The 22,481-nt window shown below is 55.1% G+C and overlaps 1 protein-coding gene across 1 annotated transcript in view; it reads left to right on the top strand.

Moving 5' to 3' along the window:
• DOCK4 (dedicator of cytokinesis 4) overlaps positions 1-22,481 on the top strand; it is a 209,823-nt gene that overhangs the window by 53,327 nt on the left and 134,015 nt on the right. The gene's annotated exons all lie outside the window — the stretch shown is intronic.

The following is a 22,481-nucleotide window of genomic DNA, read 5'->3' on the forward strand; positions in this document are numbered from 1 at the left end:
CGCCCACAGAGACCTGCATCCATCCGGTCCCGCCCACAGACCTGCATCCATCCGGTCCCACCCACGGACCTCCATCCATCAGGTCCCACCCACAGACCTCCATCCATCCGGTCCCGCCCACGGAGACCTGCATCCATCCGGTCCCGCCCACACGGACCTGCATCCATCCGGTCCCACCCACAGAGACCTGCATCCATCCGGTCCCACCCACACGGACCTGCATCCATCCGGTCCCACCCACAGACCTGCATCCATCCGGTCCCACCCACGGAGACCTACATCCATCTGGTCCCACCCACAGACCTGCATCCATCCGGTCCCACCCACAGAGACCTGCATCCATCGGGTCCCACCCACGGAGACCTACATCCATCCGGTCCCGCCCACAGACCTGCATCCATCTGGTCCCGCCCACAAAGACCTGCATCCATTCGGTCCCACCCACACAGACCTGCATCCATCCGGTCCCACCCACAGAGACCTGCATCCATCCGGTCCCACCCACGGAGACCTGCATCCATCCGGTCCCACCCACACGGACCTGCATCCATCCGGTCCCACCCACGGAGACCTGCATCCATTGGGTCCCGCCCACAGAGATGCTCTTATGCACTTTGCCTGGAGGTCAGCGGAAGCACCACTCACACAAGACCCCCCTGGCATTTCAGAAGCAGGACTGATGAATGTTGGCATTTCATGTAAATAGCTGGTTTGGATTTTGGAGAGGCAAGATAATTACTCTAAATGACATGATGGAGGCGGCGTTGGGTCGCCCCGATGGGGGGAGAGCATTCTCTAGAACGTGTGATTTCCCCCACACACTGTAATTTAATCCATAAAGATGTTCTAGAAAGCGGTAGATAGCACAAGCGCCGAGAGGGAGCCAGCCACCCCTGCTCCGGGCACAGCTCTTACCGGGTGGCACCTGTCTCGTCCATGATGCCAGACTCGGTGGCGCTCTGGAACTCGGGTAGCTGCTTGCCCGGGGAGGCCCCGTCTGGCTCGGGCTTCAGGGCTCTGAGCCCCCTTGAGGTGTCCTAAGGACGGGAGGCTGCCATACAGGAAAACCACACTGGTGTCTGGTGATGAACGCCTCGTCGGAGTCTGTGTTTCTGACCAGTTTTCGGCACACAGATGGGTTCAGATGCGGCCTGTTGGGAAAGCTTAAGCAGCTGATGGGAAAGCGATGGGAAAGAATGAAATGACGTCACCCATAAAGGATGCTTTCATGACTCTCAGCTGGTTCTTTGAGTTTAAAACAAGGAAGAGGACCAGCGGTTACTTTTAAAAATAGTATTTAATGGGCACCTACTGGGCCAGGCACTGTGCTAGGCAGTTGATAACACGTTACTATAGTTCATCCTTAACATGGTCGTCTCAAGTGGTTGGTGACAGTATCCTCATCGCATACATGAGAACGTGAGGTGTCCCAGGTCACGGGGCCAGCAGTGGGCTAGCCCGCGGTGCATGCGCTGCTTTCTGTTCCCGGCCATGCTCGCCCTCTGTTATTTGGGAAGGAGAAGTGGAGCTGGGGTTTGGCCCTTGGCTGATCGAGGGGCCGTGCTGGGGGGTGTCCCTGAGTGTGGCTGTGAGGTCATGGGTGGACACTTCGGTCCATACACTTCTCATTTACACGTAGATGACCAAGTGTGTCCACGCTCACCCTTTCCCACGTCCTGGCGTGTCGCACCGAAGAACGTGTTGTAGAGAATGGCGCTCAGGACGCCACGTGAACCGTCTTCTCCGATCAGGAAACTGGTGTCCTACCGCCCTGCTAGGCCCCGGCTGTAGGTAATTAGTTCAGGACCGAGCAGCAGGGCGCCCTGACGGGAGGCAGCCCTTCCGGGCCTTTAGGTAGATTCCTCCACCGGGTGTTTCTTCCTCGGGGCGTGAGGACGGTTCCTCAGCTCTCCCAGCAGGGTCTCCTTCCTGGTTCCAGCTGACGGAGGGAGGAGGGAACTTAGTTGGTCTGCCTTGAATTCTAACAGGAGGGCGTGGTAAGAAGATAGCTGGAGACCAAACTGGAGTCCGGCCAGCGTGGCTCAGTGGTTGAGCGTCGACCCATGAACCAGGAGGTCCTGGTTTGATTCCCAGGCAGGGCACATGCTCGGGTTGTGGGCTCCATCCTCAGTGGGGGGCTTGCAGGAGGCAGCCCACCAATAACTCTCTCTTATCATTGATGTTTCTATCTCTCTCTCCCTTTCCCTTCCTCTCTGAAATAAAAAAAATATATATATTTTAAAAAGACCATACTGGAACCAGAATGTAAGATTTGCCGTATTCCTCGGGGAGGTAGTGGAAAAGTCATTATTTAAAAAATATATATATTTTATTGATTTTTTACAGAGAGGAAAGGAGAGGGATAGAGAGTTAGAAACATCGATGAGAGAGAAACATCAATCAGCTGCCTCCTGCACACCCCCTACTGGGGATGTGCCCGCAACCAAGGTACATGCCCTTGACCAGAATCGAACCTGGGACCCTTCAGTCTGCAGGCCGACGCTCTATCCACTGAGCCAAACCGGTTAGGGCTGGGAAAGTTATTGAGTAGAGAGTGAATACAGAGGGGAGAATCACGTGGAAAATTGTTTTCTCATCTACACAGGGGTGAGAGGCTCCCTATCTTGATAGCTAAAATGCCAGGTGCCGCCGAAACCGGTTTGGCTCAGTGGATAGAGCATCGGCTTGCGGACTCAAGGGTCCCAGGTTCGATTCCGGTCAAGGGCATGTACCTTGGTTCCGGGCACATTCCCAGTAGGGGGTGTGCAAGAGGCAGCTGATCGATGTTTCTCTCTCATCGATGTTTCTAACTCTCTATCCCTCTCTCTTCCTCTCTGTAAAAAATCAATAAAATATATATTTAAAAAAATAAATAAATAAAATGCCAGGTGCCGTGCCCTGCCTGGACTAGAGAGCTGATGGATAGGAAAAGGGATCAGCTCTCTAGACCTTTGTTTTGACTTTGAGTCAAAGGTTCCTTCATGGCACTTTTACAAAGACAACCAGCCGTCTGCACAGGACTCGTGAGGGATGCTCCGTTCCTTCTCCCTGCACGTCAGAGAGTCCCGGGTGGTCTTGCTGTCTGAGACAGGAGCGGGTGTGGGATCTGGACTCAGGCTGACTTCCGTTCACGTCCCGGCTTTGTTACTTCCCCCTTACATGACTGGGACAGTCGGTGAATCTTGCAGTCGGACTATGAGGACATGACATACAAAGTACCTAGCAAAGTGCTGGCATTCAGTAAGTGAGAGCTGCTCATTCTCAGGTGCACCCTTGGTAAGGTGACCGCCCGAACCCCGGCCTCAGAGGGGTGCAGCCGGGACCTGCACCCAGGTTGTCTGACTTGAGGACCCCCTTTCGTCACCACCCCGCAGAGCTTCCTTCTGGAAGGACCGTGTTTCCGGAGCGCGTCTCGGACGCCGTTGTTTGCATCTGGCACACACGGTGCCGTGGACACTGCTGCGGGCTCTCAGGCCAGCCTCCAGCCTCCAGCCTCCAGCCTCCAGCCTCCGCATGCCTGAGGGTCCTAGAGCCAGCAGCACCGGGTGTCTGTCGGTCCCTCAGAGCCGGGAGCACGCTGCTTCCTCCCTGAGGAAGGCCAGGGACTGCCCCTCCTGCTCCGCGCCTGCTGCTGGCCTGGTGGCGGGCAGGGCTGTGGTGGGGGTGGGGTGGAGGCGCTGCAGACCCCCCTGGGACTCCTCCTTCATTCCATTCCCTCCGAGCCTCTGCCCTGCCCCCCTTTGGGCTTCCTGCCCCGTGTCCACGTCTTGTCTTAGAGCGGAGTCCCGTCTCCTCTCCGCCTGGGTCTTTGATGGAGTGACATCACTCCTTGGCTGGGGTCTCAGGGTGTCTCCACTGCCAGGACTTGCTGCTGACGGGATGGGGACGGAGACCCGCCTGGCTTCCTCCCGTCCCCTTTCTCGTCAGCGCACAGCCTCCCTCGGAAAAGAGGGACATCTGTGCGAGCTGTTGTGGGCACCAGGCATTCCGATGTGAGGGGGACACAGCTCCGTGTGGGGGAAGTGGAGACTCGCTGTGTTCCCTGGGTCCTCGGGCAGCAGCTGGGCCCGGTTGCCGTGGAGACAGCAGATGTGAAGAGGGGCGGGAGGCAGCAGCGGGGTGGGGAGCTGCCGACTTCCCAGCTTTCTTCCCTCCTGGCCTGCTGGACCAGGCAGGCCTGTTTGATTCACGGGAGGAGGCCCGCCCTGGAGTGAGCTCCTAGGACTTAGAAAAGCCTGATGATCAGAGCATCTCAGCCCACATTCCGGAGGGCGGGGCGGCGGGAGGGGAATTTCAAGTAAGAGAAGGCTCAGTGGCCACCCCGCGGGCAGGGTGTGGGAGGAAGGCATTGTGGCCATGATTTCTATATGTAACGTAGAGCAGTTGATTACTTATTACCCTATTTTTGCACGAAGCGTGGGTTTTATTTCGATGGTACATGTGGTTACGCGGAGAGGCCCAATGCTTCTCCTAAGGGTTCTGGAATCTCCCGTTCTTCCTCTCGTCATCAGCGTGCCTCTTTCTCTTGGAACGGTTTTCATCTGAAGCAGCCCAGGGGCGGCTTGTTAAGTGAGGCAGTGAATTACTTAATAATCCCCATAAATTCCCTAACGTGGAAGAAGGAGAACATTGAATGCAGCGTAAGTAAGCTCCAGGGGCTGTTAGAGAAACGAATCCTCCGATCTCGGAATTCCGTGGGAGACATCAGGGTAGCAGGCTCCGAAGTCGCGCTGTGTCTGTGTAGGAAGTCTTCCCGGGTTTCTTTCTTTCTTTTTTTTTTTTTTAGAGAGGAAGAAGAGAGAGAGAGAGAGAGAGAGAGAGAGAGAGAGAGAGAGAGGTATCAATGATGACAGAGAATCATTGATCGGCCGCCTCCTGCATGCCCCCTACTGGCGATCAAACCTGCAACCTGGGCATGTGCCCTTGACTGGAATCGAACCCAGGACCTTTCAGTCCGCAGGCTGATGCTCTATCCACTGAGCCAAACCAGCTAGGGCAGGAAGTCTTTCCCGGGTTCCTGACTGTGGAGGAGGGGGCCTCCTGCTTGCGATGAGGGGGGAACACTTGTTAAAGGGCGCTGAGCGGAGAGAGGGAGGGCGTGTGCAGTGGTGTCCTCGTTCGGGTGGCCGGGAGTGACGGGGAGAGGAAGGAGCCGGTCCTCGGGCTCGGGCCTTCGCTTCCTGTGGGAAGTGAGAGCCCGCGTCACTGCTGCACGGAGGCACGTCCGTGTCCCCGAGACTCGCCGGGCTGCACAGAATTGCACAACGGAAACCACAGCTCTTACGGGGAAAGTCCGGTTAGGGACCCAACACTCAAGAACGTCATCAGGGCCCCAGCCGGTGTGGCTCAGTGGATGGAGCCTTGGCCTGCGAACTGAAGGTCCCGGGTTCGATTCCCAGTCACGGGCATGTGCCAAGATTGCAGGCTCGATCCCCTGGTTGGGTGTGTGCAGGAGGCAACCAATCGATGTGTCTCTCTCCCATCGCTGTTTCTCTCTCTGTCCCTCCCCCTCCCTTCCACGCTCTCTACAAATCAATGGGAAAAGATCCTCGGGGGGGGGGGGTGGAGGGGAGGGGGATAAAAAAACAAAATAAAAACCATCAGCGACGCATTAAACAAAAATATGGGAACCGAATGCAAATCATAGCGTGGTGTTACACACGTTAAACGGTGAGGAAACATAAGTAGGACCACACACGTGGCACCTTCACTGGCTAACGCCCCGAGGTCGGCTCGTGGAGGTGGGTGGGCCTCGGGGCTGTGGCGTGAGGTGCCTGCTGTGAAGAGGCGGACAGAGGGGTGAGAGAGCCTGTGCGCACATGGCCGTGTATCTGTTGATTGGCTCACGTGTCATATGGATATATGTGTAGTATATTATATCTAGGTGTATAAGCCACATGTATTGGCATGTATCTCGTGTGTGTAGAGTCCATAGACACAGCGGATTAGTGGTGATGGGGCGCTCAGGGCTTGGGGTGGGGGCCAGGACGGTTACGAGATGACGGGGACAGTGGTAGCAACGTTGTGAGTGTGCTGCGTGCTACTCAAGTGTGCGCTTACAGATGGGTGCCTTGGTGAACTTTTTGTGGTGTCTATTTTACTACATACACGCATGCACACACATGCACACACACACACATGCACACACACACACATACGTTGAATCGTGTCCCAGTCGGAGCCCAGCGTGGCACTTTGGGGACACAGTAGGGAGAGCTGTGCAGCTCAGTGGGGGGACGAGGTCTACGGAATAGCAGCTCGATTCCGGGCCCGGAGTGAACGCCACGGGGAAGGTGAGGACAGGGCTGCGGGAGTCCCCGGTGAGCACCTGTCCCTCCGGAGGAATCCACGTAAGACGAGTCCACGTAAGAGGAGTCCACGCAAAAGGTGTCCACTAAGATGGACTCATTGGGTCTCGGCTGGGCATCGCCTGCACCCCTCTAAGGAAGACCTGCTTCCAGGCCTGGCCTGTGGGCCCGATCCCCAGAAGGGGGCGTGTAGGAGGCAGCCGGTCAATGACTTCTCTCACCATTGATGTTTCTCCCTCTCCCTTCCTGATGAGATTCACGGTATGGTGCGATTGCGTCAGAGCCTGGCAGAGCTGGCATGACTCAGTGAAGCAATATTTCTTGGTAAGGTCCTCGGGAGTGAGCGCCCTGAGGGCTGGGGCGCTGGCCTCCTGGCTCCCACCTTCATCCAGGGAGCTCCTGCCCGGCATGTCCCACAGGAAGCCGGAACCCAGCGGGTGTGTCGCCTGCTGCGTTAGAAAGCAGTGGCGTTCACTCTTTAGGGGGACAGGGACGCGCAGGGCGGGAGCGGTGGGGGAGGGGAAAGGGAAGCGACCCTTTGCTTTGGGCCCGGTGCTGATGTGACAGTTTCTCGCTCCTTGATACAGTCTTTTGGAAAGAAGCTAAACGTGCTGTTTGAACTTTTCCGTTTGGGGAAGACGTATGGAGTCCGCCACAGGAATCAGTTTTCAAAGACTCTGCACCCCCTCGGGGACATTTTCAGGAAAAGAAATTAAGACATTTTCAGTTTCGCAAACTCACCCATGTCCCTAGGCCAGTGGTCGGCAAACTCATGAGTCAGCAGAGCCAAATATCAACAGTACAACGATAGAAATTTCTTCTGAGAGCCAAATTTTTTAAACTTAAACTTCTAACGCCACTTCTTCAACATAGACTCGCCCAGGCCGTGGTATTTTGTGGAAGAGCCACACTCAAGGGGCCAAAGAGCCGCATGTGGCTCGCGAGCCGCGGCTTGCCGACCACGGCCCTAGACAAAAATAAGTAGTTCTACCCCTGTTTCAGCCTCGTGTTCCGTAAGGAAAGGTTTCTCTCTTTTCTCACTCAGTCACCCCACTCTCCTTTTCCCTGGCCTTGTTCATCACCCCTGGCGCCCACGGCCGGCCCCTCTGGCCCGGGACCTGCTGTCGGACGCTGCCTGGGCACAGTGCCTCTCCTCAGCCCCGGGTCACCCGCCCCGTTCTCCTGAGGTCCTGCTCCGGCCAGGCCTCCCCTGCTGCCCCCAGACACTGGTGCTTGTACGTGAGAACCGGGAGCCGGCAGGTCCTTTGGCTTTGAACCTGCGGGACTCCCCGCGCCCGCCCGCTTCGCTCAGGCATTCCCCAGTGGTGACATCTCTCCCCAGAGGCTCTGACCTAATTGGTTATTGTTGGGTTTTACTTGCAAGCTCACTTTTTTTTTTTTTTAAATCCTCACCCAAGGATATTTTTCCATTGATTAAAAGAGAGTAGAAGAGAGGGAAAGGCAGAGAGAAACATCGATGTGAGAGCGACACATGGATTGGTTGCCTCCTGCACACCCCTGACCAGGGCCCTGGGCTGGGGAGGAGCCTGCAGCCAAGGTTACCTCCCTGCCCTTGACTGGGATCGAACCGGGACCCTTCGGTCCAGGGGCCGGCACTCTAACCACCTTCCCTTTCCAATTGCTGACCTGCCCCTGGCTCCGAGGGTCCCCCCTGAGGAAGGTGGTTTGCTGAGTGCAAGGGCAGTTCCCACGGGGACAGCCCCTCACGCCCGGAGGACGGCGCCAGTGCCTGGCGTCAGGTACGGGACACGAGGCCCACGCGGGGGAAGGACTACATTTTTCTTGCATAGGGACCGGGTGAGTTTGAGACGCGGAACATGTCCCCTGAAAATGTCTGTTTTGTTCCTGAAGCATCCCCGAGGGGGTGCAGAGGCTGCTCGTGAAAGGGGAATGGAGTGGAGACGGTGGTGGCGGGGGGTGGGGGGGGTCGGGGTGGAGATTGGAGATGGAGAAGAAAAATCTCCGAGAGCTGTGCCTGCGGGGCTTGGTGGGATTCTGTGGGCTCGGCACCCCAGTACCCCTTCCCCTGGGAAGCCTTTAGTCACATCTACCTAGCTCACTCACCGTTGACTCTGAAGGAATGTTCATATGTTATTGATTTTTTTAGCGATAGAGACAGAGAGAGGGAGGGAGAGAAACATCGATGTGAGAGTGGAACATCCATCGCTGCCTCCTGCACGCCCCCTACTGGGGATCTAGCCCCAAACCCGGGCATGTGCCCTGACCCTGGGCAGGCCTAACGTCGAGGTGAGGATTCAGGGCTAAAGAAAGGTACATATTTCCATCCTATTGCGTTGAGTGTCTTGACCATGTGTTAGTCATGAGTTTGAAGATGAAGGCTGGGAAGTGAAGGGCAGGTAGGCCTGTCCCCCGGACTCAATCCGTAGAGTGAGGAGTGTGAGGGGTTACACGTATGTCCCTGCGGGCACCTGTGTGGACTGTGTATGTCCCTGTGGTCACCTGTGTGGACTGTGTATGTCCCTGTGGTCACGTGTGTGGACTGCGTATGTCCCTGCGGGCACCTGTGTGGACTGTGTGTGTCCCTGTGGTCACCTGTGTGGACTGTGTATGTCCCTGTGGTCACCTGTGTGGACTGTGTATGTCCCTGTGGTCACGTGTGTGGACTGTGTATGTCCCTGTGGTCACGTGTGTGGACTGTGTATGTCCGTGTGGTCACCTGTGTGGACTGTGTATGTCCCTGTGGTCACGTGTGTGGACTGTGTGTGTCCCTGCGGTCACGTGTGTGGACTGCGTATGTCCGTGCGGTCACCTGTGTGGACTGTGTATGTCCCTGTGTGGACTGCGTATGTCCGTGCGGTCACCTGTGTGGACTGTGTATGTCCCTGTGGTCATGTGTGTGGACTGTGTGTGTCCCTGCGGTCACGTGTGTGGACTGCGTATGTCCGTGTGGTCACCTGTGTGGACTGTATGTCCCTGCGGGCACCTGTGTGGGATACTTATTTCCTTGGACTTTTCTTCTCATCGTAATTCGGTTCCACAAATGTTGACAATGTTTAGGACAAGGTGTCCTAAATTTAAAAATTTTATGCCTTTATTGAAAAGTTACCTTTTAATTTGATATATTCCCTTTTAATTAAAGAAACCACAACCCGAGTCAGGAGACGTGGAGACTGGTATGGGGCGCCCTCCGGCTGCGCTGGGCGCGTCCCGGTGGCTTTGCTGGGGGACACGGTGCTGTGTTCAGAGGCGGTTTTTCCTGCAGCTCAACAGGACCAGGTGCCATAAATAGAAGCGCCCCCCGATCCCTCACAACATTTCTTCAGTAACCAGCTTTCCTCCAAACCTTCTTAAAACCCGAGGACCTTCCCTTTCTGCTGAGACTCCATTTCCCTGAAAATCAATACCTTCTTGTTTTAGCTCGGCGTCTGGCCGTGGGGCGCAGGTGGCCCGGAGTCGCTGTCACGGAAGGCAGGGGTGCTTGTGAGAGAGAGGCGGGCGGCTTGGCTTTTTATAGCATTTTCCTCAAAAGAGCCTCCTGCTTTTGCACGGGGCGCTGACCGGCTCTTTCCCGCCCTCTCCCTTTCCCTTTTGGGGACGCGAGGAGTTGGCTCGGCCACGTCGGCTCCCGGGGCGGCCTCCTGCACAGCCCTCCCCGGATGGAGGAAAGCGGGCTCATCATCAGCACGATCTCCCCACTGGGAGATGTCTGAGTTTTGTTTTTGCTTTTTTTTTGCAGGGGGGGTACAGCAGGAAGAGGGTTGTTGGGAGCCACTGTGTACCCCCAATTCCTTCCATTAAATAACAGCTCTCCCCGCTGGTGGCAGGTATCATCACTTCCCTGGAGTGGCTGCCTTCGTCTGCGAGGGCCGTTATCACAAATGTCACAGACGGGGAGCGGGGGTGGGGTGGGGGTGAAGGGTGAAAACTACAGAAGTCTACTTCCTCCCCGCTCTGCAGCCTGGATGCCACGGTCAGGGCTGGGCCGGTTGGTTCTCCCAGGCCTCTCTCGGAAGGCAGGCTTCTCTTGTCTCCTGACATGGCCTTTTCTCTGGGGACACAGCTCCTGGCGTCTCTTCCTCTTCGAAGTAGGACACCAGTCAGATTGTGTTACCGCCCTCCCTTGCGGCCTCCCCCCCCCTCCCCCCGAATAGGAGCTCATTTAACCTTAATTCCTTTCTTGAAGGCACCTCTCCAAATGCAGCCACCTTCTAAGGTGCTCCTTCCAACATACAAATGAAGTTTTGGAGGGACACGCAATTCCTCCCAAAACTGCGGTTTGTGCAGCTCCGCGTCTCTCCCTTCCTTCCCCTGCACAGACTGTGAAGTATCTGAAGGCAGAGCCTTGCACACACGGGCTTATTGGGCCCTCGTGCCGTGCCCCCTATAATAAGCCGTCAGTAAATATCAGTGGAATTGGGTTTTCATTAAACCAGCTCTTCAGCACGTCAGTGTGGCCATTAGGCTTTTATGGAAATGATCTGTGGCCGAAACATGGCACTGAAACATTTTTTATGGACTTGGCCAAATGCTGCCAAGTCATTTACGAGACAGAACACTGCCCAGGATGCTGTTCTCCTCCCCTTCCTTCCCTCCCGGCCCCAGCGACGCTCCCCGTTCTCTGGCAGACCTCTCCTCTCCGTCTCGTAAGCTCAAGGTGAAAACTGACGTCCAGACAGAACCTCACGCAGTCACCCTGACCCCACGCGGGGACCTTCACTGCCGGGCCCGCATCGCTGCTTTCGGGGACAAGCATTTAAGAACAGGGTTTAGCAGGCTCTTCAGGAAGCGTGCTCCCCTGAGCCCCTGTGACCCCCCGAGTCATCATTGGCGAGGTTAGGGCACTGGTGCCTCCACTCTGAGCACTCAGGAGTTGGACGATGTCTCCCGTGTGTGGACTCGGGCGGCTCCATCGGATGCCTGCCTGGATGTCACAGCGGAACCTCTGGATGTCACAGCGGAACCTCTGGATGTCACAGCGGAACCTCTGGATGTCACAGCGGAACCTCTGCTGCCCCCAGGAAACGCCTGTGCAGCCCGCCTCCAAAGCGCCCACTGTGCGCGTGGCCGGAAGGGCTGGTTGAACTCTCAGCATTGCCAGCGAGGCCCTGCCTGCTGTCTGCTCCTCTGAGCTTCCGGGCGCCCAGAGGGTCCTCCTCACACTTTGGGATACCGGTCTCTGGGGGCCCATAAGAGTCCCTGCAACCTCTGGGCCAAATAGCGCTGATCAGAAACCTGCCTAAGAGACAGGGACCTGTGGTGGCCTGGGGGATCTGGATCGGTTCCCACCTGGAGCCCAGGTGCCCTCACTCTCCAGGGAGCCTTCCTGGAGCTGGGAGGGGCCTTCCTGGGGCTGGGCGTAGCCTTTCCCTAGCTGGGCGGGGCCTTCCTTGTAGCTGGGCGGAGCCTTCCTTAGAGCTGGGCGGGGCCTTCACCAGAACTGGGCGGAGCCTTTCCCTAGCTGGGTGGAGCCTTCCTTGTAGCTGGGCGGAGCCTTCCTTAGAGCTGGGCGGGGCCTTCCTTGGAGCTGGGCGGAGCCTTTCCCTGGCTGGGCGGGGCCTTCCTTGGAGCTGGGCGGGGCCTTCACCAGAACTGGGCGGAGCCCTTCCTGGAGCTGGGTGTGAGTGCGGAGCCCTGGTCCTGCTGAAGGTCACCGGTGTCAGTCCCTCGGGCAGCGGTAACCAGCGCCTGGGCTGGGTGGTGCATTAACAATAGACACTCGGTGCTGACAGCTGTGGAGGTTGGGAAGCCCCAGGTCGAGAAGACACTGGTAAGTAAGGAAAAAAGGACAGGATTCTGTCGTCTCTGACTGAACCGGCCCCTGTTTCAGATCACCTTCTGGGTGACGGGTGGGAGTTTTTCTCCTTGGGAAAAAGCAGAATAATGCTCTCCCTTTGTCTCCAACATGTTTCTGATCGTGGCTATTCCTGCTCTGTAATGATCCCAGGCACATTTTAAGCTCCGGGGGATAATCTGAAATGATGCTTGAACCCAGCCGCTGTGGCTCAGTGGTTGAGCATCGACCTACGAACCAGGAGGTCCCAGTTCAATTCCCCATCAGGGCACATGCCTAGGTTGTGGGCTCGATCCCCAGCAGGGGATGTGGGGGAGGCAGCCGATTCATGATTCTCTCTCATCATTGATGTTCTATCTCTCTCTCCCTTTCTAAAATCAATAAAAACATATTTTTTAAAAATAAAATGATGCTTTCATCCCTTTCTCGAGTCATAATAGTTAGAATCTTCCATCCCTCAAAGTGACTGATCTCCCCCTTCCTGCTTATGGCAGATTTCACACCATGTGAAATTACCTTATATTTCCCATCTATTTTGTGGTCTCTGGTCCCCACCGATTATAAGTATTTTGAGACTCCTGCCTGACACTTTTTATATCCTTTCTGTATTCCTCAGCCCTCCTTCAAACAAAGGCGGTCACTTGGCGTGTCCCCTGGACACCGGCGGTTACACTTGTGCATTCTAAATGGCGCTGTCCGGTGGGAGGGGGAGCGATTCCTACTGGGGACTAGTTCTCCGAGTTGGCTTGCAGCCGAGGTGCATTTTGAGTTGGGGCGCTTCCATTGCAGCCCGCAGGTCTTCCCAGCATGGCCTGTGATGATGTGCAGGGGGTGTGAAGGTCTGAGTCGGGGGGCAGGGGGCATGTTTTCCTTTCTCTGAGGAACCGATTCCAGTGATATCTGCTGATGGAGAGAGCGGGCTGGTTAATGAGCACGCTGTCTATTGCCGGACATTGGGCGCCATTTAACACTGGTCTTGATCCGGCATCTAGAAAGGTTCAGCAATCTGGAGAAGGGGCTGTGCGTAAATTAAATAAGACTCCGGAGACGAAACATAATTTTGAAAGGCATATGGGGGGGCAGAGGAGCTTGGCTGAAGAAACCAAGTTCTCCTTGTCTCAGGACCCCTTGCTTTTTATTAACACAATTTGTCCTAAGGCAAGGTGGAGATATACACTTCAAAGGCCAGGGTTAGCCTACAGAGTCCATTGTGAGATTGGGGAATTCCAACAGGTGATAACATATGTGACTCAGCCCTTGTTGAGCCTCCAAGTTCCATCAACCTTTCGATGAAACTCTTGCAATTATGACATGCTGGAATTGGCTTCCGGCAGCTGTCACTGAGCGTTGTATTCAAGTACTTCTGCAGTGATGGCTGCATGGCACGATTCATGTTCCGGAACATGCAGCGGCAGCAGCACAGCTGTGCGGAGGTGCCAGTATGAGACTGAAGGGGCATTGACCCACCTAAGCCCTGGTCTCCAAGGACTGTGGTTCTGAGAAAGCGGCCAGTCCCCCAACACTGGCCCTGGGGGGAGAGAGGGGTGGGGGTGGGAGTTTGGGGGTGCTCTCCTTGCAGGGTGGTGCCCGGGCTGGTGGGGTGGTCCCCGTGGAGATGGCCGGGGGCTTGTTCCGAAGGGCCTGGCTCAGGTCTCAGAGCGGGAGGATTGCTTAGGGCTGTTCATAGGGCAGGAGCAGTTATCGGTGTATCATTAAAAAAAAACCCATACAGCCCTGGCTGGTTTGGCTCAGTGGGTAGAGTGTTGGCCTGCAGACTGACAGGTCCCGGGTTTGATTCCAGTCAAGGGCACATGCCCAGGTTTCGGGTTCGATTCCCAGTAGGGGGTGTGCAGGAGGCAATGATTCTCTCTCATCATTGATTTTCTCTCTCTCTCTTCCCCGCTCTCTTTCCCTCTCCCTTCCTCTCTGAAAAAAAAAATATATTTTTAAAAAATCCCATACAGATCATTTTTCATCAGTCTCCCCTCCCCCAAGACTGACCCTTGGTTTTAGGGAGCATGACCCGTTTCTGCCGCTCTGACTGCCCTGAGTACCCAGGCCTCCCGCCCAGGCCAGGGGACGGCGCTGTGGCCTTTCCCGGGGGGCTCCTGGGAGCCGGGGCCCCTGGAAAGGGAGAAGGAGATTTGTGGATTTGTGGTGATACCTTCTTTGGACAAGTTTCCCTTCATTTTTCAGTGACTTGGCACCTACCGTCTTGAGGCATTTTCCCGTGATATTTTGGGGAAAAGGAGTATAATGCACACATTTAAAACATGCACTGTTTCATGGAGCTTCAGTGGGCTTCGTAGCTCTCTTCTGTGAGTTTGTCGGGATGGAGCACAAGTCAGCGCTGCGGGCGCAGAGGGGCGAGGCCTCTGTCAGCTCCCGCTCAGTAAGAACATTCTCTCTCCTTTATTATTATTATTTTTTAATATTTTTTATTGATTTTCCACAGAGAGGAAGGGAGAGGGATAGAGATCTAGAAACATCGATGAGAGAGAAACATCGACCAGCTGCCTCCTGCACATCCCCCACTGGGGATGTGCCCGCAACCAATGTACATGCCCTTGACCGGAATCGAACCTGGGACCCTTCAGTCCGCAGACCGACGCTCTATCCACTGAGCCAAACCGGTTTCGGCCATTCTCTCTCCTTTAAAGGAACGTTAAACTTGGCAGGTGTGTGGCAGAGTCAGACTCAGCTACTCCTCACGGCACGCTCAAGGTCGGTACATCCCCCAGGCCCCGTGGCTAGAACGTGGCAGGGCTGGGATTTGAACCCCGGCATCCTGCTCGGGAGTCCTTCCTCTGACCCACTGGGCCACGCCTGCCTTCAGGCCCACAGCGTCTCTCGCTTTCTCTTCCTTCCTCACCCTCTGAGGACTTCCTCCTTCACCAGCTCCCTCGTCTCACGGTGACTGGGACCTGCTATTAATCAGGGGCTGTGGTCCATCGCTCTGACTTCCTGTCCTCAAACACCTCGGCCTGGCCGTGGGAGACGGGTACCTAATCAGCCAGAGGGAGGCCGGCCGCATCGGGAGACTCACAGAGCCTCAGGGAGGTGGGGCGGGGAAGACCCCGCTCTGCTGGGGGCGGGGGGGGGGTGGCGGGCTCTGGATCTCTGAGCCTTAACATCTAAAGGAAGGGCAAAGACAGGGCTGGCCACGGGGCTTAGGAAAAAGCGGTCAGCGGGCATAGAATGGAGGCGGTCACAGAAGGAAGGAAGCTCTATTGGAGGGGAAAGGAAAAACGAGAGTTTTTGCCAGTGTGGGAAAGGCAGAAAGAAAAAAACAAAGGTTACGGTTGGAAAGTGAGGTGTTGGAGTTAAAGAATAACCGAGAGGGTTCTGAGCGATGTCATCGTGTAAAAAAGTCATAACAACAATAAATATCAAATCCAGCCGAGGGAATGGCTCCGGGGAGCCGGCCGTGGGTCACGGCTTTCCCGGGGCGGACTGGTCGCCTTTGTGATGAGCTGTTTTATTGGTGCCATTTGTCTTCGGACATGAAAGTACTCGATGCTAAGCAACCGTGTGTAAAAGCCGAGCTTCTCTCCTTCCTGGCACATACGGCGCCCCTCTGGGGACCAGAGCGGTGGCGGAGGAGGGTCGCCGTCCTCGGATTCCAGAGGCAGGGGGGGGACAGGTGATGGGTGCGTTAGCCGGTCAGCAGGGCCGGGCTCCGGTGAGGCGGCCGAACCCGTGCCCAGGGACTGTGCCTCGATAAAGGGCTCGTTAGTTCCGGCGGCTGACAGGCTTCGGGCGGGTGGGCGACCGCTCTGGTTCTCGTCTTCGGAAGGGGTGCCCCATGTGGAAGTCTTCTCCCCGTGTGCCCCGCCCGTCCTTCCGCGGTCACACCCAGACCCAGTTCCTAGGCGGCGCGGACAGGAGAGAACGGCTTTTCCCAGGACACTCTCCGGCTGGCTTCTTCCCTTGGTGCTGGAGTCAGAATTTAAAGCTCAGAATTTGGAACAAAAACCGTTCTTTAAGGGTAGACGTTATGTTGTGTTTCCCTGAGCCCTGATAGCATTTTGATGACATCTATCTATCTATCTATCTATCTATCTATCATCTATCTATCTATCTATCTATCATCTATCTGTCTATCTATTATCTATCACCTATCTATCTATCTATCCATCTATCTATCTATCTATCTATCATCTATCTGTGTATCTATCTATCTACCTATCTATCTATCTATCATCTATCTATGTATCTATCACCTATCTATCTATCTATCTATCTATCTATCATCTATGTTTCTATCTATCATCTATCTATCTATCTATCTATCACCTATCTATCTATCTATCTATCTATCTATCTATCTATCTATCTATATATCATCTACCTGTGTATCTATCATCTATCTATCTATCTATCTATCTATCTATCTATCTATCTATCTATCTATCATCTATCTATGTATCTATCTATGTATCTATCATCTATCTATGTATCTATGTATGTATCTATCCATCATCTATCTATCTATCTACCTATCCATCTATCTATCATCTATCTGTGTATCTATCTATCTATCTATCTACCTATCTATGATCTCTTTATTTATATACCTACCTACCTATCATCTATCTATTTATCTATCCACCTACCTACCTATCTATGTATCTATCATCTATCTATCTATCATCTGTGTATCTATCATCTATCCATCTACCATCAATCATCTCTGGAGATTGCTTTCACTGATCTCAGTGTCTGACCTCCTGTTTGCCTCTGACAGACCTTTGAAGGTCAAACATGTGCTGGGCCTGGGGGATGGGGAGTGACGATGGGATGTTCTTGAATTCACTGAACTCTGAGTCCACGGATGGAGTAGCTGTGGGCAGATTCTTCCACGGCGCTTAGATACGGGGAATCTTGGGTGTAGAGAGGGGTCCAGGGGAGGGGGGGCTACCTCTGTCTTTTTCGTGGAAAGACTTCCCCGATGGGTGGGAGTGGGGGGGTGGCGGGCTGAATCCCCAGGAAGCAGCAGCTCTTGGGGGAGGCTCCGAGGGGAGGATGGCGTCTTCTCGGGCTCGGGGAGCCACGTGGCCCGTCCATGTCCCCGGGCCGCTGCTGGAGAGCGATCGGGCTTTCCGTGCTGCTCGGCCTTCTTCCTGAGGGAACAGATGGCCTGGGTACACGGTATGGGCTCGGCATCCAAACCCCAGTGCAGCCACATCCACTCAGGGGCGTGCCAGGGACCTCAAAGAGCCATCGCCAACTGACTTACCTTTGGGCAACAGGATGTGTAATTTTTCCTTGGAGACATCTAGTTTTAACTGATTTACATCGTTACTGATGCCCGAATTATCACTGCCGCGCCTGTGTGAAACGCGTCCTGCACACTCTGATCTCCCGGGCACGTTGGGAGGAGTGAGAGCTGGCATATGTAGGGTGGGAACACGGCTCCGTCTCATTGCCAGGGTTTATTTTTGTTCACATATTTCAGGGAGCCTAAAAATAAAGGTACGGCTGTAAAATTAGAATTACAGAGAAGGAAGAAGATCAAATACTAATTGTGAGTTCTTGTTTAGCAAATATTTATCACTGTTTGATTCGTGCAATGAATCCACGGAAATGAAACCTGTGAGGTGGTTTTTTTAATTGATTTGAAATTTATGTTATCTTACCTGCAGTCACGTCAGTAGTCACATACTAACGGCCTCAAGTGCCATCCAGTACATTTACAGATGTGAGCGAGGGGTCGTTCTGTTTTATGTTTGTCCATCTAGCTGGTTTCTAGTTAATGGCATCTGTTACTTTTATTTCTATTAATTCATTAATTAAACTCTATCTTTATTGTTGAAAGTATTACAGATGTCCCCTTTTTTCCCAGTGACCCCTCCCCCCACGCTCCCCCCGCCCCTCCCAACCCCCATGCATCTATGCCTTTTCTCTCCTTTATGCACATACTGTGGGCTGTGGGGTCAGCTTTTTACTTGGTGGATGTGGAAGGCAAGTGTTCCTGATCCATGTGTCTGGTGAAGGTCTGTGCACCTAACAGAAAACAGTGTCCATTCACGAATTCGGTCAGTCATCCATCAGCTTCCACAGTGCCACGGCCGTGGCTCCGGGGTGAGCAGGACTGTGGCCTCCCCTGACCTCCAGAGCCGACACTGCAGTCCGGGGCCGGCACCGACGGGGACGCAGGCATGTGACACCCAGCTGTCAGTTGTGCTGCGGAGAACAGTGCACGGCTTTGTCCCGCTGCGGAGGCTGAGGGGTTCCCTAGGAGAGGCGGTACGGAGGCTGCTGCCTGCCGACGTGTCTGTACACTGTTAGGCATCCGTGTCTTCGAAACTGTGAATGGTGGTAGGAAGTTGCAGGAATTTAAATCTCTCCTGCACGTCTTTTTAGGTGTGAAAGTGTTTCTTGGACTATGTAAAGTTTGGTGTGAATTAATTTATCCTTCTTCAAATTGTGTGATCTACATCTATGTCATCTCTCTATATCTATACCCGTGTCACCTATATCTATATCTATATCTATCTCTTCACTGTTAAAGGAAATTCTTTATATAAACTTAAATTATAAACTATGTGTAATTTAACTGATAAACTATATATGGTTTATGATTTATAGGGTAAAAAGATACAATTTCCTTTAGCAGTGAATGCTTTGTTTCGGAGAATTCGATGAGCGGAATAAGGATTATCTTTGCATGGTTAGTGCTCATGACCTTCACTTGGGCACTCACTGACATGTCGGCTATTTCTGCTAGTTGTGCAGGATGGAAACTGTGGAGACATGGGGTGGGAGAGGGGTGATCCCTCTTGGAGAGCCACACAGTCAGCTGAAAGAACAAAACAAAACTAGTACATGATGCATGAGGGGTAAAAGGATGGCCTGGCCCTAGCTGGTTTGGCTCAGTGGATAGTGTCGGCCTGCGGACTGAACAGTCCCGGGTTCGATTCTGGTCAAGGGCGCATGCCCGGTTGCGGGCTAGATCCCCAGTGTGGGGTGTGCAGGAGGCAGCCGATCAACAATTCTCTCTCATCATTGATGTTTCTATCTCTCTCTCTCCCTCTCTGTTCCGCTCTGAAATCAGTAAAAATATATTTTTAAAAAATGACCTAAAAATTACACGCGCACGCACGCACGCACGCACACCGTTTATGTAGTGGTGGCACTTGCTACAGAGCCACCTGCTCACACTCGTGCCCTTTCACGTCTACATGCACCCACATCCATGGAGCTCGCTCATCCCACCTTCTCGAGGGCGTTGGGTGACGTGTTTTGTTTCATGGTGTGTTTCTTAGAGTTTCTGGGCTTTATTCTGTCCCTCTCCACGTCAGTGAGCGGCACGCATGCTTTAGAAATAACGAAGCCATTCGTGGATGGAGTCATCACCGCGACGATGAGAAAGCAGACTTCTGTGAAATGTGTGTGAATTCTCCAGCCAGAGTCCTGGGCGACCAATTTATTTTTCATCTCAAAATTTTACTAGAATCTTTAAGGCAGACTTAACGAAGCTAACTTCATATTCGATGGGTAGAGGGCGTTCTGTTCCTTAAAAAGTGGGATCAAGCATCCCCGCCTTGGTGCTGGTCTTAGAGGGGACATGTCCCAGGAGCGAGGGGTTCCCTCTGGAAGGCGGGTTGCTTACACAGCGTTTCTCGCGTAAAAGAAACAGCGCCCTGGCTGACCCCAGCTCCCGGCAGGAGCGTCTGGAGCAGGGATCAGCCTGGCTTCTTGGAATCCTTGGTCCCCAGCAATCAGTCGGGGGGTGGGGGTGGGGGGGGGCGTCACCAGTAAACTCCAGAGTCGCATGCAGACTCACATGACTGCTGCCCCCTCTTCATTTCATCTCACCTGCAGTTTTAAGTCCAGCCGTTTCTTGTGAAGCGTGTGTTAGGAAGATGGTGTGTGGACCAGCGGACCCGGGACCTGGAACAACTGAGTTGCCCAGAGAGAATCGCGTAGAGCGTTGATGAGGACAGAGGTGTGTGGGGGGAGGGGGAGGAGAGGCTCTGCGAGAGAGCACCCAGGGCAGGACGCGTCATGTTCTTGGTGATCAAGCCACCCTTTCAGGACACAGTGTAAGCCCTGGCTGGTGCGGCTCAGGTGGTTGGGCGTCGTCCTGGGCACTGAAGGTTGCTGGTTCGATTCCTGGTCAGGGCACGTGCCCGGATTGGGGGTTCGATCCCTGGGGGGTGGGGGGGAGGCCAGCCAATCAGTGTGTCTCTCTCCCTCTCTCTCCCCCTCTCCCTGTGAAAAAGCAAAAGAAGAGAAAGAAACTGGCCTCCTGCCTGTCTAGGAATGTGGCCGCGCGCCGTCCCCAGGTTGACGGCACTTTCCTCGCTGCCCCGAGAGTTACCTCCACGTGTGCCCAACGCTGCCCGATAACGCCCGATGCGACAGACAGAGGGACAGTCTTTGTCCTCATTGGGGCTGGCTCGCAGGCACTTCGATTCTGGGTGGGTCGGCGTTTCATCTCTGTCCCCCCTCTGCCAGGCGCCACCGAGCGAGCGTCTCTGCCCCCGGGGCGTGCGGGGTCACTCCCTGCGGCCCAGAGCCGCTGCCGGGCATGTGGTTCCTGCCTCTCGGGAAGGAGGACGGGGCGCGCAGGGCTCTCCGGTCCGCGGCCTGCCGGGCGCGCTCAGGAGGCAGAGGAAGGATGAAGGGTGCCCGTCGCCGTCTCTCTGAGTCAGGGTCCTCTGTCGCCGCTCACCGCCGTGGCCTTGGCAGAGAGCGGTTTCCGCTGAGCGCTTCCCGCGTGGCTTTGAAGACACGCGATGCTCGGGGCCGAGTCCTCGTGCAGGTTCAAGGACGAGCGGGGCCCAGGCCCCTGCTCGGGGAGCGGCTGCCGCGGCCTGGCCGCTCTGATCTGGGACATCCAAGCCTGCCCGGCCGGCCTGCGGAGCTGCCCTGGGAGCTGTAACGGCCTTTCAGCCTCCTCCTCGGGGGGAAGTGCAGGGAAGACGGCTCACAGTTGCTGAGGGGATTGCGAAATGAAGTGGGAAAACCCTAACACAGGTCGCATCCATGGTAGGGTCCCCGGAAACGCTCTGTGTATCTCCCAGGTGCCCGAGGGCACGTCCCCCAGGACGGCTCTGCCCGAGGCGGGTGGGGTGTCTGCAGGGTGCTGGGCGGGGGGGCCTGCCACCCCGGCATCTCCAGGACCCAGCGAGCGGCTGTGGGCCAGCCTGTGCGGAGAGGGCCAGGCGCAGACCAGACGGTGCCGCAGGGCCTCCGGGAACGGGAGCCCCGCATCCTGCCCGTGGCCTGGTGGCGGGCGGCCGTCTGCGCCGCGGAACGAGGAACCGAGAGTCCGAGTTTCCTCTTTGTTCCCCTCCTGTCGCACGGGGCTCAGCAGGCGCTGTCGCCCACTGCGTTCCGGGCTTGTCCTCGGGGGCGATGGTCCCCCTTCCGAGTGCTGTGCTCTCTCCTCTCGGGTGCCGGCCGCGGGGACGGAGACACCGGTTCTGCCCGGGACCCCGCGTCATGGCTGCACACGTGGCCTGGAGCCCCGCCGGGACCGGGAGGGGGTGCTGACAGGTTCCCAGGCGGCCAGATTTGGGAAGTTGCATCGTAACCACGTCCTTATTCCCCAGCCGCCAGGAAGCTCCCAGGGGCCCGGCGTCAGCAGCAGTTGGACCGCGAGGCCGCGGCACCCACAGGGCGCCTCCCCGGGTTCGCCGGGGCAGGAGAAAGGAGGCCGCGGTGAGCGTTTCATGAATGAGATTTCGGGTGCCCTCAGTTCTGTTTTTAAGAAAGTTCCTGTGACAGACAACGCCGCGTCCCCCAAGCGTGGTTACTTAATAGGAACCTGTAACTTTAAAAATAAAGAAGCAAAGAGAGGGCAGGCACCACCCAGAACGTTCCTAACTATCCCACATCTGAAAGAGCACCAGCTCTGCCCGTTAGTGTATCTCGATTCCATTTCTGCCTTATTTTTTTTTCTTCTTTTTTTTTTTTTTTTTAATATATATTTTATTGATTTTTTACAGAGAGGAAGGGAGAGGGATAGAGAGTTAGAAACATCGATGAGAGAAGAAACATCGATCAGCTGCCTCCTGCACACCCCCTACTGGGGATGTGCCCGCAACCAAGGTACATGCCCTTGACCGGAATCGAACCTGGGACCCTGGAGTCCGTAGGTCGACGCTCTATCCACTGAGCCAAACCCGTCAGGGCCATTTCTGCCTTATTTTATGTGGACATTTGAACACACACGTGTGCAAAGGTGGTGAATGGCTGCAAACACCCCAAGAATTACCCACATGTTGCCCCTCTTACGTATCCCACCCCGTGCCTCCCGACCCCACTGTTTTTCCTGTTCCTGAGTCTCTTAAGGCGAATCCTAGATAGGACGCCATTTTGCCGCAGACTCTCCAGGACGCATTCCGCATTGAGGAGGACCGCGTAGAACAACGAATGGCCGTTCCGGC

The sequence above is a fragment of the Eptesicus fuscus genome, chromosome 14 (assembly GCF_027574615.1).
Source record: "Eptesicus fuscus isolate TK198812 chromosome 14, DD_ASM_mEF_20220401, whole genome shotgun sequence".
NCBI lineage: Eukaryota > Metazoa > Chordata > Mammalia > Chiroptera > Vespertilionidae > Eptesicus > Eptesicus fuscus.